This window comes from Rhagoletis zephyria, unplaced genomic scaffold, assembly GCF_001687245.7.
Source record: "Rhagoletis zephyria isolate East Lansing unplaced genomic scaffold, Rhagoletis_zephyria_1.1 Rzeph_scaffold_00019, whole genome shotgun sequence".
Taxonomy (NCBI): domain Eukaryota; kingdom Metazoa; phylum Arthropoda; class Insecta; order Diptera; family Tephritidae; genus Rhagoletis; species Rhagoletis zephyria.
In genome coordinates, this window is record NW_016157103.1 from 495,036 (window position 1) to 505,166 (window position 10,131).

The 10,131-nt window shown below is 29.9% G+C and overlaps 1 protein-coding gene across 1 annotated transcript in view; it reads right to left on the reverse strand.

The window, feature by feature from the left end:
• LOC108361680 (putative metabolite transport protein HI_1104) overlaps positions 1 to 5,993 on the reverse strand; it is a 37,547-nt gene extending 31,554 nt beyond the window's left edge. The window contains exon 1 of the mRNA XM_017614381.1: positions 5,525 to 5,993. The gene's annotated coding sequence lies outside the window, so the exon portion shown is untranslated. The remainder of the gene's footprint in view (positions 1 to 5,524) is intronic.
• Positions 5,994 to 10,131: the final 4,138 nt, after the last annotated feature.

Genomic DNA, 10,131 nt, shown 5'->3' on the forward strand with positions numbered 1-10,131 from the left:
AAAAACGGTAAATTGCAAATATCTCAAAAACGGTACCATAAAATTAAAAATAACCTTGATTTTCGGAATCAGGGGGTGATTTTACATACGAATTTCATAACGGCGTCTCTGGTAAATTTTGGCCGTCGACCAGTGCAATTTATGTACTTGGCCCAGGCGAATCTTAACTGACGTAAAGCGTTTCCTAAGGTCCCATCCCATATTCCTCGAACTAAAACTAGTAAAACTGTCAAAAAATAAAAATTCGCTCAGAGCGAGAGAAAAGTACGGGACTTCTGACAACTTCAATATAACCTCCAAATTTTGGTTGTAAATTTTTGCTTATTTTGTATGTGAACACGCTCAGCTCACACATGTATGTATGTATGTAAATAACCAAAAATAATTTCAAATTCATTAGAATCCATCTAAAAAGTTAAATACATTGCAATAGCAGAATGCACTTTTCTTTTGTTTACAATTTAGTTGTCAAACACACTACAGCTGATCGTTTGACACATTCACCAGAATTTCCCTGCAAAAAATCTTCGGACTAAAACTGGTAACTTCTGATAGAGATAGTACCTTATTTACTCTCTTATTTGTCCTCTCAATTGCCAGAGAACCGAGTACGGGATCGATTTCCAGTAAAATCTGACTAGTTCGGACTCGTACGGGATCGCAACTCTTATTTACACTTGCAACTTGTAGTATCATTTAGATATATATAGACATTAAATCTTTTCAATTTTATGTACTTAGGTGTCACAAAGAATTAGCGACCAAAGTTAAGTATTTTTATTCACTAGTAACTGTTACTAAATTCCTCTTAATTGCTTAGAAATAACTTTTAAATATTTTTTACACATACATACGGCGGCGGACAATGAAATAGGAACGCGACGCTTTAACAAATTTGGGATATTTTTCTCTTTATAATTTTTGGCTTTTTGTTTTGTTAACGTATAGCTCAATATCTAACAAAAATCGTGTAAGTCAAAATTCCAAACTTTGTACAAGATTTTTAAAAACTCGACGAATTTCAACAAATGTTCATCAAAATTTCAAACCTATTTATTCAGAACTTTTACAAAATATGTTGGTTTGAGGTAGTTGTGAAGCCCATCAAATTTTAGCATAATAAAGTGCAAGTTTGAAAAAGCTAGGACTTACCTTTGATTTTTGGCAATTTTTTTTTGCTGGTGGTGTTTTCCTCCATATAAAAAACTTTATGTGGAAGGAAAGACACCGTCAGCAAAAAAATTTCAAAAATCAGCGGGAAACTTGCACTTTATTATACCAAATTTAAAACTGCATACCAAAATTTTTCTAAAAATTGTGAATAAAAAGTTTAAAATTTTGTTAAAGCTTTGTATAGTTTTCCTAATTTTTGTCCAGAATTTGAATTTCACGTGGTTTTTGTTAGATAGTGAGTAATACTTTCATAAAAAAATAATAAATATTTAATGAACAAAAAAAGAATAATAGCCAAAATTTTTCCGAATTCGCGTCGCTGCTTATTTTCCCGCCACTGTGTGTACTATGCATGTACAGTATCGGTCATATCTATAGCACGCCATTTCGAAGTGATATTGTGTGCAACTTATGTTTATTTGTTTATTTTTGAGAATTTTCAATTAAAATACAGTTCATTCTCAGACAAACCCCATATAAACCCAAGTGTAACAATTTGTAGAAAACCACAAAAAAGTGCAATAAATTTTCACCTAAATTTCAAATTTTTTTCTCGGAAGTGTAAGAATTTTTTTGAGTACACAGTTTTTTAGCCCCTTCAATTTTAGTCTGATAATGTGCAAGTTTCAAGTGGCTAAAAGTTACCGCTGATTTTTTAGAATTTTTTTCGCCAAAGGTGTTGAGGATTTCTTCCATATACAAATAAATAGAGTTTATTCATTATATGGAAGCCAAAATTGCAGTGGCTAAAAAACTGTGTACTCAAAAAAATTCCAACACTTCCGAGAAAAAAGTTTGAAACTTAGGCGAAAATTTGTTGCACTTTTTTGAAGTTTTCTACAAATTGTTAAACTTGGGTTTATATGGGGTTTGTTAGAGAAAGAACTGTATTTTAATTGAAAATTCTTAAAAATAAATAAATAAACAAAAGTGGCACACAATATCACTTTGAAATGGCGTGCTATAGATATGACCGATACTGTATGTATATGTGTATGTGCATATAAATAAGTATTAATCGCTATGTTTTTATACATTTATTTGCACTTTAATGTACAGAATGATGCAACAAATATAAAACCAAGCTTTGAACATTAATCGTGACTTCATTTCGCCAATAACTCATATTGTTATATGCTTAGATTAACAACAACAAAAAGTAAACCTACAATCGCAGATGGCGCTCATCAATTGTATAATTAATTAGTGGTACAACAAAAATGGTGCGCATAAGAAAAAATTGCAACAAAACTGTATAGAAAAAAAAAAAACTATTTTAGAATTTAAATAGAATTAAATAAATATAAGATTTTTTTTTCATTTTTTTAGGCCGCACAACATCACAATATCTACGATTATACAAAGTACAATATTTTATAACCAGCTGTTCGACCGATAAATCGCTATAGAATTACGCAAGTTATTTTTTAACGTCTATTTAATGATTTGCGAATTTGTGTTGAATTGTTTTAATTGACTAAAACGTATATGCTAAAATTATTTATTGCACAATATTATGAAAAAGGAAAATAAATCTGCTGCGCAACAATCTCAAATTGTAATCGAGCATGAAAGGAATAATTTCCGTTTGCTCTTTGCATATTAGCTCTATCAGTTATATTTGCATAAATATTTACTTTGTGTTAACTAGTTTAAAAAAAAATATTCCTATTTAATTAGCATTCTGCTTATATTCTAGATACTTTCTAACTAATGGAAATCCTAAATAGACTGCTAGTTTCATTTTGTTTAATAACAGTAATAAGGAACTGACTAATTTATATTCGAATTTGCGTCATGTGCCGCAGTTTTTTTTTCAGATTAATTCTAAGCAATAAGTTTGTATTTAAAAATATCTTTATGCATACATACATACATAAGTAGGAACATATAATATGTGTATATACACATGTTTGTGTATGTATATGTACATATATAGTTATGATTTCGTAGTTAATTATTAATTCATATTTTTATGTTTCTTCTTTAAGTTAGTTGAGCGTTGTTTAAAAACCCCCCAAAATATTTTGATTCCATGCTTTTTCTTCATTCAATGTATTGGCAAATCAGTGTTTTTCGAAGTCTTATCTACACATTCACAGGCATTTACAAACATAAGAACGCATGTATGCACGAATGTAAATTTTTGCTTTTTGCTGTTTCAGATAAAATGTATTTATGTACATGAGTTGTTTCGTTTTCAAATTCCATTGAAAATTGTTTATTTTTCATTTGTTTATGAGAAGTTTTTAAACGTTTTAACTCGCTATATTGTTAAATTCAAATAAATAAATAAAATTGTAACTTTAAATTATTTCAAAACAATTAAAAATTATACATATAATAGTAAAAAATTTATATATGTAAATAAATGAATAATTATGAAATAAAAAAATTATAATTTTAAACAATTTCGTTGAAATTAAAATTTTTCAACTAGAATATTCTGGTAATTCCTATTACTTTAATTGTGAAATTTTGTAGGCTTTTTAATAGTTTGAAATTAAATTGAATTGAAAAAATCAAATGCTTAACTAAAAAAATTGTAGAAATGATAGCTCGAAACGGCCTCAAGCTCAACAAAAGTTTTTGAATATAATTATTATAAGGCCATAAATAACAAAAACAAATAAATGTTTCTTTATATTTTGTATCTATTATTTTTAAGCATACCTTCTTGAAATTTAGTTCAAAATTTAACGCCTTCGGTCTATAAACTTTTCAATTTTTTTACTGCATAAAACATATCTATTTATTATATTTCGCGATAAAATATTTTCTTCTTTGGTTTTATAAAAGTTAGCATTATTTTTAGGCGCTTTTTCTTATGTATTAGATATTATGTACTTACGAAATATGTTTAAATATTGAAATGTTTATTTTACTAAAAAACAGAAGCAATTTCCTTAGATAGTCAGTTACATGAAAAAAAAATAAAAATCCAAAATCTTTGCGCAAAATACTCTTACTCTTTTCACAATTTATTAATCTTTTTTATTACCTTAAATTTTTTATTTTTATTCTCTACAACATTTTTTAGAGATAATGTATGGGATTTTTCATCGTTATTTAAATTTTTTTTTTTAATATTTGTTTTAATTTTTTAATTTATCTTCCACAAAAAAATATAAAGTAATATGTGTACCTTTTTATTTATCTACAAAAATTTATTTGTTTTTGGGATAATGTGCCAGCTTTATTTCCAGATTTTTTTAATTTGCACAAAACAATTATGAAATTATATGTGCAATTTTTTCCTTTTATTAAATATTTTTAAATTTGTATTTAAAATTTTTTTATAAGAATTAAATAAGAAGATTTTAGGCCAGATATAATTCCTTAAACAAAATAGACTAAAACTCAACAATTATTTTATTTACAAAAAACTAGTGCATTGTTATTCTTAAAAATGTAATACAAAAATATTTTAGTTTTATTTTTCTTTGTTTTATTTTTCAGCCAAGAAATTGTTTTTATTTAATTTTATTAAATTGTTTTCAATTTTTTCATTTGAAGAATGTTTTCTCAAAGTGTAAACTAAAATTTGCTTAATAAAATTTATTTATTTATTTAATTTTACTTAACTGTATTCTTTATTTAATTTTCTTTAAATTTATTTTTAATCTATTAAATTTTTTACCTTGTTTTATTTTAATTTTCTTAGTGTAGTTTTTTTGTTCTATTTAATTTACTTTGCATGATTTAAATTTTTTGTTTAATTTTATTTTAGTTTGCTTAGTTAAATTTTTTGTTTTATTTATTTTGCATAATTTTGTGTTTTGTTTTTTTATTTTATTTTGTTTAATTAATTTTTTTTTGTTTCATTTCATTTATTTTGCATGATTAAAATTTTTGTTTTTTTCTTTGCTTAATTTTGTTTAGTTTTATTTTTTAGGGCCTTTCCGGTTTTTGAATTATTATTATAATTTTGAATTTATCTATTTCTTTCAATTTGCTTTTTTGCATTTATTCAAAGACATTTTTTTTGTATTTCAAAAAACATTGCAATTTTATTAATTTCATCCTTAACTTTTACTTGCCAATTTTCTTTTGAAACTGCAACAATTAGACTCTTTTTAAATTCATCTACAATATATTTTTTTGTCCTTTTTAAGGTTTGCTTGCCTTTGCGGTTTCAAAAAAAAAATAGGTAATTTCCAAAAAAAAAACAAAAACAATTTGAAAAGTTCACCTTTTGTTTAAATAAAATTTTTTGTTAAAAAAATGTCAATACATACCAGATATTCTTATTTGAACCAGAAATATATTTTTTCTTTTTTCGTGCTAATTTTTTAAAACTAATTTTTAGTTTTTAGCATATGTTTTACTTAAAAATGTTATGTGCACTAACCTTTGGTGTTTTTATTTTAACAATAATACTCCTTTAATCCACGGGTTTGCGTTGATTTTTTCTGCTTTACAAAAAACTCTTGCAAACTTGTACTCCTTTTCCAAATATAGACTAAGTATTTTCAATGAATTGCTTCCACGTAGCTTTGGCACGCTTTTATTTCTTAAAAAAAAAATAAACTATATTTTCTTATCTTTAATTCGCTGCACAACAGACGCGACACTAAATTCAAGTGACTTCTTCTGCACAATTGTTTTAATTTTTTCTTTTACATTTATCAACTTGAAGCTCAATTAGAATTTCTTCTTTACATGCACGTATATATGTATGTGTTCGTGTGCTTCGTTTATTAATTAAAACTTAAATATTCTCGCTTAACCGTCGCGCAGAATCGAAACACCGTTTACGCGGAGCTCCGTCCGCTTTGCGTTTTGTGAACAGAAGAAACTGAACTTAGACGTCGTCGTTGTCTTATAAAGGAAAAATTGTGTTCTGCGATCGCGCAACACAGCAAGTGGGGGTTTATCATCACATTGACTGTTGTTGTTGCTGTTGGAGCTGCTGATGTTGGAGCTGTTGCTACTGCTGCTGCCACTATCGTCGCGTCATCTTGTAATTCAGCTGATTCTGATTGTTTCTTAAAAACCCGCGTTTTTTTTTTCTTCGATTCGTTCGATTCTTGTTGTTTGCGCCTTCAACGACGTCAGCGAGAACACATTCACTGCGTGTGAGCTTCAAACTTGTTCGAAACGAACCGTGAAAAAATCTGATTAAAATTATTTAGTAGTTAGTGGAAGTATATTTGTTGCTGCTGTTGCACACCTGTGGCTGTAGCTAATGCTATGGCACCTATGGCTGCCGGCTGCAGCTTGTGTGTGGTTGACAATCGAGACCATTCACCACTGGCTGAGTCGGATCGTTTACTCGCTCACCTGAGCGTTTGACTTTCTTTGTTGAATTAATTTAAGTGCTGATTGTAGTGAGTTTTAATATTTTTTTTGTCATTTATTAAATATCGATCGTCCAGCATAATTTAATAGTAATGTGCGTGTCAAAAGTTCACGAATTGCCTTTCACTCCCAACTAAGATACTATATACATACATACCAGGTATGTTGCGAATGTTTGCAGTCGCATTCGTTATGCGATTGATTCGCATCTTTGTACACATTCGCATTCGACATTCGCATTCGCATTAAATGATACGAATGTTTTGCGAATGCGAATGTGTACATGGGCAGAGAGTCCACTCTAATATTGTTGAAATGGCTCAAAGTCTGTCGAACCAGGGTGCGGACAATACTTCAGGCGCTAAACGGTTAAGTAGTATAGCAAGCAATATTGATGGGCCTTCAACAGTACTGCTAAAAGTCTTATAATTTTAGATTCCTCCAGCGAAAGCGAAGACTCGGATGTAGACTCTGGAGACATTAAAAAAAGTGAAATTAAAGCTCGATTGAAGGCTTATCTTAAAGTAAAACGAGTTGATCTCGGTGAATATCCTCTCGTTTGGTGGGGAAAACTTAACTAAAATACGACAAATTGACATAGCTGGCCAGCAAATAATTTTGGGCGCTCCACCCGCCAGCGTTCCAAGTGAGCAATTTTTTAGTGCAGTCGACCTTATGTACGAGCCTCTAAGAAATCGCCTCATGGGAGAAAAGGCAGCAACATTACTGTTTTTGAAATATAATTTGCCCCTTGTGAACTTTGACTACATACTAGATTAAAACACTGTATAGGTTAAGCACTCGTTCAATGCTCTAATAATTTACAAAATTTTTAAGTAATAATAACGATGACTTAAATTGAATATAGCTTTTTTAATGTTAATGTCCTAACATTCGCATTCGCATTCCGAAATTTCGCATTCGCATTCGTATTCGCGAATATGAATAATATGACATTCGAAACATCCCTAATGCATTCATAGGAAATATGTACGTACATAGCTGTTAGTCGCGTGACCCGCGTCCCATTTGGGTCGCATACATTGATTTTTTATTTCATTTTAAAATTCAGTAGAAAATAGCTTCCAAGGAAGTTTAATTTAAAAATTAAACGGTTATTAAATATTTTCTTACTTTGGCGACGGTTGGGAGTCAATAAGCTAAACACAAGTACTTACAGTATCGGTCGTATCTATAGCACGCCATTTCAAAATGATATTGTGTACCACTTATGTTTATTTATTTATTTTTAAGAATTTTCAATTAAAATATAGTTCTTTCTTTAACAAAACCCATATAAACCCAAGTTTAACAATTTGTAGAAAACTACAAAAAAGTGCAACAAAACTTCATATAAATTTCAAACTTTTTTCTCGGAAGTGTTAGAATTTTTCTGAATACACAGTTTTATAGCCCAATCAATTTATGTGCAAGTTTGAGGTGGCTAAAGGTTACCGTTGATTTTTTAGAATTTTTTTCGCCAAAGGTGTTGCGGTTTTCTTCCATATACAAATAAATTGAGTTTATTCATTATATGGAAGCCAATGCGACAAAAAAAATTCTAAAAAATTAACGGTAATTCGTAGCCACTTGAAATTTGCACATTATCAGACTAAAATTGCAGGGGCTAAGAAACTGTGTACTAAAAAAAAATTCTAACACTTCCGAGAAAAAAGTTTGAAATTTAGGTGAAATTTTGTTGCACTTTTTTGAAGTTTTCTACAAATTGTTAAACTTGGGCATTTATGGGGTTTGTCTGAGAATGAACTAAATTTTAATTGAAAATTCTTAAAAATAAATAAATAAACATAAGTGGCACACAATATCACTTTGAAATGGCGTGCTATAGATATGACCGATACTGTATGTGTGTACAAACGTATGTATGTACATCAGTGATCGGACTACTACCACAATGTGGTAGATCTACCACTTTTTACAGCATCCACCACATCTATCACGCAAGGTCTTAAATCTACCACATATTCCCATTTTTGAGTAGTTATAATTTAGCTCCACACGATTTTCATTATTTTTTTTTCAATTTGAGAGCAAAAATTGTCCAATACCAAACATTATGTGGTAACAAGTAGGGACACGATATCGAACCGAAAGTATCGATATAGTACCCATTTATAGTATCGCTGTAAAAATATCGGGTACCCATTTATATCTTAATAAAAAGACTGGATATTCCAAACCTCGATACAAAATTCAAAAAATTAAATCTGAATATTAGTGTTATTTTCTATTAAAGAATTAACACTTTGCACTTTAATAAGTACATCACTGAAGGCGCGCCACATACCAACCTAAGATAGTACACATTACTGCACTGTAAAGTAAGTAAGTTTATAGTAGATAGACATAGATTTGCAAGAAATGGATATCGTTTGAGAACTTTCGAGTAAAAAATTATCGGTATCGAATGGCAAAAATATCGACATGGTATTATATTGCATCGAAATTCGTGTCCCTAATAACAAGAACGATAGTATACAAGATTTCACATTCCCGCCGGCGATGAGATTTCTCAAGTAAAAGTAAACAAAGCCGAATGGGAGGAGAAAAGAAACTGTCAAACAGTGAATATTCTCAATTTCTCAATATTAAATTTTTCGTCGGGAAACGTGATTTTATTGTGTTAAATTGCAAAATACATATATGATTTATAAAAAGAAGAAAAGAAAAGATTAAGAAATCGGCGATTTTTGTGAAAGTATTAGCACCTAAAGTTTTCAACGCGTTGTTTACTTTTACAAACGTCAAAATTGGCAATACCCAAGTTCAAAGTTTTTTCTAGAGATTCGAATTAAAAAGTTTTCAGTTAAGGTGAAACCTTGCAGATTTTTTTTTTATTTTTGTAAAAAGTTTGATCCGAAACCTGAGATCTACCATATTGTTTCTAAATCTGTTTTTTTCCAGAATCTACCACACAGAATTTGTATTAAGTCCGATCACTGATGTACATACATACATATGTACTTGCATTCGAATTGGCTTTAAGTAGGCGTCCATGCAATGACAAAGCACTTTCGGTTCGAATATATTGAAATAAAGGAAGTAAAAGTTGAAAGAGACTTCAAATGTCAGTGGCAGCGCCGTTTCATCTAATCGATCTATGTATGTACTATGTACATGTGTATGTAAATATATAAGTACCCTGCAAAAAATGGGACTAATCCGGGATGACTCCGGGAGCAATCGCAAAGGAGCATGCGACTAATACCACTTTTGATCTCTTTATATGGAATGAACTGATCGCTTTGGTTCGAGCATGTCCTATGAAGAGACTAATTGTTCACCTTTATACCGAACGGGTATAAAAAGCGACTAGTCACTTTTAAAAAATAAAAATAAAAATTTGCGCCAGCTGAGATTCGAACCGGGGTGCTCAGTTTTTTTAGGCGAATACTCTCTCTGTGTGCCAACGCCGCACATGAAATTTCATTGACTAAGTGCGTACATATCATTAAATCGTTAATAGTACCCGTTAGAGATGAGTTGGGGACTAATTGATCTCCAATTATACCCATAAGTGATGAGTCGAGACTAATTGACCTCCATTAGTACCCGTATGAGACTAGTTGGGACTAATTAAAGCCCAATTGTACCCGATTGAGAGTAATCTCGGAATACTCTCTTTAGAGATTAGTC